This window comes from Lathamus discolor, chromosome Z, assembly GCF_037157495.1.
Source record: "Lathamus discolor isolate bLatDis1 chromosome Z, bLatDis1.hap1, whole genome shotgun sequence".
NCBI lineage: Eukaryota > Metazoa > Chordata > Aves > Psittaciformes > Psittacidae > Lathamus > Lathamus discolor.
This window is the reverse complement of record NC_088909.1, coordinates 102,519,755-102,529,275: the sequence shown is the minus strand read 5'-3', so window position 1 is coordinate 102,529,275 and position 9,521 is coordinate 102,519,755.

Genomic DNA, 9,521 nt, shown 5'->3' with positions numbered 1-9,521 from the left:
TGTAATGGTGCCTCCCCCCGCCCCCCAAGACTGCTAAAGCTCTCTCAGCTGAGGTAATCTGCGAGGCAATGGTGTCAGCAGGAGGGGAATTACACGGCTTTGATTGGTCATTATGGGGAGAGAAACGCTGCCCAAGAAGGGGTCCCCCCCCCCCCAGCAGCTCTGGCCCCATTGTTGGGTAACACAGCCTGGGCTCCCTGGCTAGGACCCACCCTCTTCTCCAGCCCTCGTCTGCTTACCAAGCAGAATCGGGTCTGGTTTATATGTGACAGGTTTTGAGGCACCCCAAAAGCTTTGGCATGGGCAAAGCCCTGAGGAGTCTCCCCTGTGCATGAGTACAGAGCATGTAACAGAGAAACAGAGGCACAGGAGCACCTCAGGTCCCACAGGAAACTTGGGGCACCTGTGAGGTTTCCATTAAGGTGCTGCCAGCTCCTCACCTGCTGTCATACCCCATTGCCTGCCCTGTGAGCATCTTGTTCTCCTGACTTGCTCCTACCATAGCCCTGTGTGTGGGAGCATCCCCTTTGCCCATCCTGGTGGGCTCCCCCAGACCCTGATAGAGAGCAGCAGGCTCTGTGAGTGTAAATACTCCCACCAAGCTTTGAGATGCCTTCTCAGGTCTGGTTTCAATCCACAGATAAGGCAAAATCCAGGGAACCCACAGGGCTCACAGGACATCGTCACTCTGGAGATAACGGGAGCCAGCCAGGCTTTCTCCTGGAGGAGTGTGAGCACGCGTGCTCTGAAAGGAGAGATTAAAGGGGAAAAGCTGCAGGCTGGGCAGGAGACACTGCATGAGCTGGATGAGGCCCTGACGTTGCAGACCCTGGTAGAGCCAATATGCTGATCTGTATGTTTCCCTGCCTCTGACTGTAGCCCAGAGACAGCACAGCATGGCTGTGTCCTCCCCTCAGAATGCAATGAATTAGCTCTTACTAAATGGTGCCACTCAAAAAACCCTTGTGCTTCATCTCATGACGTCTCCTCTGCCTCATCCCTCCCCAGGGTGCTCCGGACAAGGAACCAATCTCTTTAAGGAGCCCCAAAAAGGTACAAGCTGTGTTAACTGGCCCAAAGAGCAAAACCAGGGCAGGGGCTGATGAGAGGAACATAGACATCCCTGTTTCCTCTGCACTGCTGGAGTGAGGCTGAGACAATGGTCAACACAGTCCTTTCACAGCCAGGAGCTGTTTAAGGGTGGGCTGCACTCATACATGCCACTTGCCTTAAACCCTTCAAGAGATGATGCTAAACCCACAGGCAGACCATCTTCACTGATAGGTCTGATACAGGTATTTTGTGGAGCGAGGAGCCAACTGGTGACACTAATCACTGCCCATATATATAATCAGTTCCAGTCACTCAGCCATGTTCTCCCATGCTATACCTGCCATGGGGTGTCCAAAGACCAGCAGTGAACAGCGAGCAATGCCTACCACGTGGGGATTAGTCATTGCTAACAAGGTGGAGAAAGACCAGGATGCAAGCAGTGGGGTTGGCTTTCTCAGGGACAACCCACTTTAGCCCAGAGGGCTGCTGCTGGTGTGGACGTGAAGGCATCCAAAGGAAACCCCTGATAAGCTCCCACTGTCGTGGCAGGGAGGAGATGCCGCAGATTCCTTGCAGATACCTGCACAGATCCCCTCGGACACTGCCCAGGAGCTCCACAGGCATTTGAGTGGGCGTGGAAGTTTGCTCGAGCATCTGCCAGACCCCATCACCCTCATCCTTCCTTCCCAGCTCCTTTGGCCTCTTGTGCTGTTTCAGGAAGAGGAGCCGGGTGTATCTGGATGGCTCCCTGGTCATTCCCATCCTGTCAGCTCCTATGTGAGAAGTCATTGACACAGAGAGACCCACAGAAGCTGAAAACCCATCTGTTGGTGTCACCTGACCAACAGTCCATTTTCATTGCTCATGTAGTTTCCCAGCACAAGTCCTGTGTGACAGAAGTGAATGTCATTTATGAAGATGACATTCAAATGGGCCCGTATTAAGCAGAGCACCAACATGCATCCATTTCCCTAAGCACAGGACAGCACATATCAATCATTACCAGCAGTGCAGATGTTTCTAACCCACGGCAGATACTAAATACTGTCACTGGTCTTTACTGGCCCCACACACATCCATATCAGCCATTTCCTAGTGAAGAAGTAACTGTTGTAACCCACCTTCTCAATTTTGACTTCACAGGAACATCCTTGGGGTCAAAATATCAGTTCATAATCTCATGAGAATGGCAGAAGGTCTGTTAACTCCTGATGTTAATCAGTTAGAGCTCTCCAGAACCCCCTCAGGATCTGTTTGCACAGGACCTGATCAAATGGGCCTCTGATCACAACACAGTCTCCACTCTCTTGCCACAAAATCAACATATACACAAATCACAGCAGGTCTCTGAAGCTACAGACACTGGTTTGTGCACCTGAAATGTTCATTCATATGTCAAACTGCAGCATTAGGCAAATCAAGTGCCTGGCTGGAACTCTCCCTTACAGGAACAGCCATTCCAATTCATAGAGTCTACTTGGAAATCCATTGTTTTGACATGGCTTTCACTGCTCACCCTCACAATAAGCTCAAACTGCTTTTCATTCTTTATACTAGGGTATGTAGAAGTTTTTGACACGAGATGCTGTGAGTGCTAGAAAGGGATCTAAATATAGTTAGACAAATTCATGAAGGCAAAAATCCACCAATAGCTATTAAACATGGACACCTCTCTGTCACAAATGACCCCTGAGCTGTGACTTGTTGGAGCCTATAGAGTAGAATCATAGATTCACAGGATGGTTAGGGTTAGAGGGGACCTTGAAGATCATCTAGTTCCAACCCCTGATATCCCAATTGTTCTCTTCAGACCAAATTGTTCTGTTCCAAACCCCTAATTTGTTTTGTTCACACACTAATCTCCCATCAGACCTCGGATCTCCTCCATGAGCCCAACCCATCTCAGTGACCACTGTGATGTCCAGTGGATGTCCATCACTTCAGCCACAGGAACAGAAGACTTGCATGTTCTTGCACTGCTCAGTTGTCCTGAGATGACATGACAATACTCAAAACATATTAACAGCTCTACTGCTCACCAGTGTGAGTCCCAAGCATCCATTCCTCCTCCCTGCACAGTTCCTCATCCCCAGGGGGTGATAAAGACACCTTGTTCAGCAGCAGCTTAGGGTAGGCAGAGGAGACATTTGCAACTGCTCAGTGTGCTGTGCGATCTTTGCTAAAACTCCTGCCCCAGCTTAGTGCTGGAGGTGCCATCAGCTCCGCGGCCATGCTAAGTCATCCACCTCCTCATTGCTCTCTCCTCCTCTGGGTAATGCAGCTAGTGACCTTTTCCAGCCCCAGGACAGCCAAGGTCAGCCAAGGGCTTCCACTTCACCACTAGTGAGGCCAGCGGTCAGAAGAGCAGGTAGGGGCATCCTTCACACACACAACAGGTCAAGCCAGAAGAACAGCTCCCTCAGATTCCCAGATCACTCACTGTAGTGCCTACCGCTGTGCCGCAATTCAGTGGCATTTTAGATAGCATAAAAGCTTTAAAAGAAGGAGATTTGTTGCACTGTGGCAGAGCCTTCTTTCTCCTTCCCCCCAGGAGCTGGAGGAAAGCACACCATACGCATAATTTAAAAGCAGACTAGAAACAAAAGGCACTTAAACACTCACCATGAGGAAGAGTCATGCCCTGCTTTAGGACAGTAAATAATTGACTTTGTCTTGTTCATCCCATGTTGTATTGCCTCTGCTGTTAGTGATTCACTGGAGAAAGAGAGCTAGCGGAGCCTGCCCCCTCCCCAGCGCAGGCACCATCTCCCCTCTGGTGCTTTCTCTTCTGCACAGCACCATGAGACAGCAGCTTTGGATGCGGCACCAACACACACAGTCACACATCTCTATCAGCAAGGGCCTGGGGGGAAAAAGCAATGCCAGAGCCATGGGAGCACTGCAGGACCCCAATCAGGCACCCTCTTCTGTGCTCAGTGTGAGGGCTCACACCTTCCTCCTGGTTAGTCTTCCTCCTCATCCATGTGGGAGCTGTGGTCTGTGGAAAAGGAGCCTCGGAGCAGTCTCACTCCCTTGCACGTGCTGTGGGGTTTACCATGTCCCATCCAACCACCACTTCCCTTATGCTGGTGGTGTCTCTAAATTCAGGACATTAACAAAATCCTCTGAACTTTCAAGATCTCTTTTAAGCCCACATCAGCAACCACCTTAGAAGCAGCAAAAGGGAACTCGTATGTCACGCTAATCACAGTGATTTTGTGGGATACAGCATGTTTGTTGTATGTCATCACAGGGTGCTATGGGAGAAAAGAGATGCCTAGCTTCATAACAATCTTCTTGGACTGCAAAGCATCTGTTTCTTCAGGAGCTTTATTTCTGCTTGTTTGTTATTTCTGTAATACAATTACCCCATGTGTTTTGGACTCTGACTTGTTTGGAAGCACTGCCAAAATAATCCATTACAAATGCCTTGTACAAGTAGGCAACAGCCTGATGGAATACATTCTGCCCTGATGGGCAAGTGCACAGAGCAAGATATGAGCCAGCAGTGACAAAAACATGTTTTGCTCTAGACTGTTGGCACTGAGGAAAAAACATGCCCATAATTTGCATTTGTTGCTAACGGGATAACAAGATTGATCAACACAGAGATAGCAAGGTTCATAAATCATAACCACTGAAGGTCTCAACAGGCTGACCCTAATCTGTAACCCAGGGTCCAAGTATTCTGTCTATATGTCCGTATTAGCTAACTCTACCCATGTATCTCTTCAAATGACGATATATCCTTTGGTGAAAGCAGTCCTGCTGCCGATGAATTCTCCCTGCCTGCTGACAACCCACAGCCCGGAAGAAAACTGCAAATCCCACAGAAGAGTCCTACAATGTCAGCTTGTGATTGACTTCGATAGCCACAAATACGTAATGAAAATGGTTCAGCCGTGCCCAGCATCCCACCCAACCAGCTCTGTCTAAAACCAGTGCATCACTCCACAGATGCTGTCACCATTTGCTGTAGCTCTCAGTTTTAATCACAGGTTTCCCTTTCAAGCAGTGACCCGTCCTGCCGGATCAGTCCTGCTCAGCTTTCAGCACCTGATAGGATCATAAGACAAGGCAAACGTAAGCAAAGGATAGAAACAGCGGATAGAGATCTAGAATAAGAATTACACACACAGCAATGCTATGTTATGCACAAAGATGCATGAAATATGCCTGAGAAGAAAAAAAGTATTAATCTGTATAGATAGGAGAGTTGCTCAGAGTCCAGGATGTTATCAGATCTGGAAAAACGCCATGTCAGTGAGTCACTGGAGCATCAGTCAATGGCCGTGTACAGAAAATGCCACAAAGCTGGCTGTTTTATTCCCTCTCCAGCATTCATACTGTACTGTTTTACGGTTTCCACAAATGATTTACTATAATGTGCCGTGGGCTCATTCATTGCACTGTAGTTATCTGCCCCACTGCCCTGCTCCGGCCCAATCCCTTCTCACACCCTCCTTCCTTTTAATAAAATGTGTTTTAATGAAACATATTTCTCAGCTCGTCACTGGGGAGCAAATGAAGGCCCTTTGGAAAATATCTTGCATGTTCCTTCCTCACCTGCTCTCCAACCAACCTGCCAGGTTGTGGAGCATCCAAGCAGGAGCACCAAATGTGACTGAGCCAGCAAGTTTACAGATGCCTTGTTCCTTCAGGAGCTGGAGCAGAGTCCCTCAGCTCCCCAGCATTTAGGACCTGCTCAGCTTCAAAGCACAGCAGATCAAGTCTGGAGTCCTGCTGCCACCAACAGGTCCTGGGGCACAAAGAGCTTGTACATCAGAGATGATGCCTTCAGCGCCAGCTGGAAGCAGACAGACTGCAGAGATTCCACAGCATTGGTATCATCCATTGTACATGCAGCAGCTCAACACACAGGTCTTGGCTGCCTTTCTGCTGCAGGATTGGTCCCTGCTCTGAGCTCTGCCCTGGGGTGGCCTCAGACAGGCAAGGACCTTCACAGCAGGGCAGCTTCTGGCCCAGCTCCTGTGTCAACCACCCCAGATGAGCACAGGTCAATAAAATGAGACTGTGATGGAAACAAAAGGTGATCCGAGAGGCACTGTCTGAGGAAAGGGTGGAAAGCAGGAGGTCCTCATGCCCAGGCTGTTTGGTACCACTTGTGCAGCAGCACGATGGGAGGCAGAAGAACAGGGCCACAAATGGTGGCTTCCAGACCCTGTGTGCTGTGCTGGGAGCTCTAAGTTGTACCGGAATGCTTTTGCTTTGAGTCCCACAGGAGGATGGGTGGGAGGATGAACAGGGTGTGATGCCGCCTGAGCCTGCCACCACGTTGGGTGGCATAGGTCAGGTGATACTTCTTATGCTGCCCCTCAGAGCCCAGAATTACTGTTCCCACCATTACAGTTTGACTCTGGAGGGGGTCCAGGAGAAAGACCACCCTCCCAAAGGCCCATACAGTCCTTCCATGCCTGTGTCCCACTATGGGAGAGGCAGAAGGGCAAGGTCTGTTCTCCGTTCTGCATGCAGCAATATCTCACAAAACTGCAGGTGCGCTCCTCCACAGCGCCTTCTGGCCAATGTAGCTGGGAAGACCAGCTTCTGGCCAACCTCCTGGCTCCAGGACCCTCTTCATGACTCCAGAGAGGAGTATTTGGAGTCAGCATGCCTTTGCACTCTAATTTTTATCAGGCAGCTGCTCAGATGGCTTTAAATGACTGTGTGGCAACAAGTTTCCTATGCAAATGCGGACATGGGCATTCTAAATGCCAACCTGTCTAGCCCTAATTCTTGTGCCGTGGCGACTTGGCCACTCCCTCAGTCACCCTGACCATTCACGCCTTACTGCTAATCACAGATCACACCGTGGTAGCCCTGTGTCGAGGCAGCCTCCCAGCCAGGACCTGCGTCACGTACATCTGACATGGACTGGGAAACCAGACCATGCCCAGAGGCAGAGATGGGAGCAAGATTTCACATACACAAGTCAGCTGCAAAGGCTGCCACACTGTTTGCAAGGCAGAACTGGTCTGCTGGCACTAGGAAACATTTAGACAAGTTTGACTGGAAAGCACCTTGATGTTATTTGCACAGATTTCCTGCATATTTTGCATTTGAGCCTGAGCCACAAAAAGAAATATGCAAAGCTTACGTGTTTGCACACAAAAACACAGGTCAGTGAAGGACCAATTTTCACGACTGGGATACTTTCACCTGCCTGATTAATAAATACATCCTTCTTTCTTTACTATTGTAAATTCAGTTGATGGAGAATTTGTCTTGTCAGAGGATCTGCCTGCTATCTCTGTATCACAAATTGGTAATAATAAGCTCTCTGGAACAAGGACCAGTTCTCTTAATGCATGTGTGTAGGTCTGGCACAGTCAGGCAGGGCCTGGAGGTACTGCTGCAATAGCCATCTGTGCCAATGTGAATTGTAGCGAGGAGGATGTACAAAGAGATTTTTGCATCTGCTATAAATGGATGAGTATGCAATCCATGGGTTCTGTGTTTAGCATGCTAGAAGAGCCACAGTACACCCTAGGAAGCATGTTTTGCTGCTGTGGCTTTGGATGCTGGAGGAAGACCCATATGTGCCTCATCCTACTGGCACGTTATTTCACCTCCAAGTGCTGCTGCAACATCCCATCAGGTGATGCCCACCAAGTGTGGTCTTCAGGCTCCAGTCGAGTGCCAGCTTAGCTCTCACTAAGCCCAGCTGAAATCAACTTTGGGCACTCGTGAGTCTAAGCATGCCAAGCGCACTGCCAGTTCCAAGCCTTGTGCAGCTGGTGCGCAGTGCCACTCACCACACTTTGTGTTTGCACTAGCCTATTTAGGGTTAGGAAAGGCAGAACAGCACCACATGCCATGTGGGACTGTCCAAGAAATGAATCCATGCTGGGGTCCTGCAGCACAACCTGTCTTGCCACCAGGTCCCCATGCTTTAACCCTTAGAGCAGTTGGAGACTCAGATGTACCAGGACCTTCTCTACCTGTTCAGCCCAGTCGAGTGCCATTTAGACATGACTCACAAACTGATCCAGGACCCATGTTGCCAAATTTCAGTCCTATTTTTTTGCAGTGAAAGTCAGATCCTCTATGCCTTATTCACCAGCATTTCCTCTAAATGAGTATCACAGGTCTGTATGTTTACAGGCCAGTCCTGGGTATCATGAGATGTTCCTGAGCTCACGTGAATAATCTGTTTAGGATGGAAAGAAATAATTCGTTAGAGTGTGGACTAAAAGACATATGGAAAGCTCCATGAACTTCACAGATGGTAGTGACCCGAACAGGAAATATAAACGGCCTCCCCTAGCTGGCCAAGGAGAGACCCACAGTACAAAGGGTACTGGAGAGAGGTTTGGACACCAACTCCTGAGTCTGGTCTGGGTCAGTCAGACACCCCTCTTGATGACCAGGAGAGCGGATCACCCCGGAGAGTTCCTCTTGCCTACTGGACATGCTGCTGTGCATCCTGAGTTGTCCTCAGCAGCAACTCAGGGTGGTTTGCTGCTTTTGCCAGTCCAGCTGTTGTCAGACTACCACCAACAGCTACATACTGCAGCGAAGCATCAACTCCTTTTGCTGAACAGATCACAAAGAATCAGGGATTAACTAGAGCACATCTGCGCTCCTTGTAGAGTATGAGCCCAGCGCCTCCAAATCCAACCTTTGCTCTTCCCCATTCAGAAACTGCAACTAACATTCGGTGCTGCTCCCAATTGGGCCAGGTTATGTGTGGTGAGGGAAGGAGTCTTCCCTTCCCCACCCTGAGCCATTACTCCCAAAATAACTCGATAAGTAGATAGGCATAGAATCATAGAACGGTTTGGGTTAGAAAAGACCTTGAGATCATGTAGTTCTAACCCCCTGCCATGGCAGGGATACCTCACACTAGACCATGTTGCTCAAGACTCTGTCCAGTTTGGCCTTGAACACCACCAGCGACGGAGCATTCACAACTTCCTCGAGCAACCCATTCCAGTGCCTCACCACCCTTACAGTAAAGAACTTCTTCCTTATATTCAATCTAAACTTCCCCTGTTTAAGTTTGAACCCATCACCCCTTGTCCTATCACTACGGTCCCTGATAAAGAGTCCCTCTCTGGCATCATTGTAGGTCCACTTTAGGTACCCTACGCCTGCATGGACAAGTTTGACCATGGTACCCTCCCTCTGTCCTTCTGTTTCAGAGGAAGAGTCTCTGTGAGGCCAGCCGCACACTGTGGAGCAAAATTTCCCCAGAGCTAAAAGCCATTGTCAGCCTCTCTACCTCTTGGTATTCCTCCATGAGTGCAGCTCTACGTGTGCTTCTGTGAAAAACCAAGGGAGGGACTTCTTTGGTGCAATGAAGATTTCAAATAAAACTATTTAATTACACGTATTTTCGCCCATGAGCAGGCTGAGAACTAAACATGTAACAGCTGTTGCTTAATGCATTCCTAGATAGCACATTGATATTATGCTGATAAGCACCACTTAAGAACTGAGATAGCAAA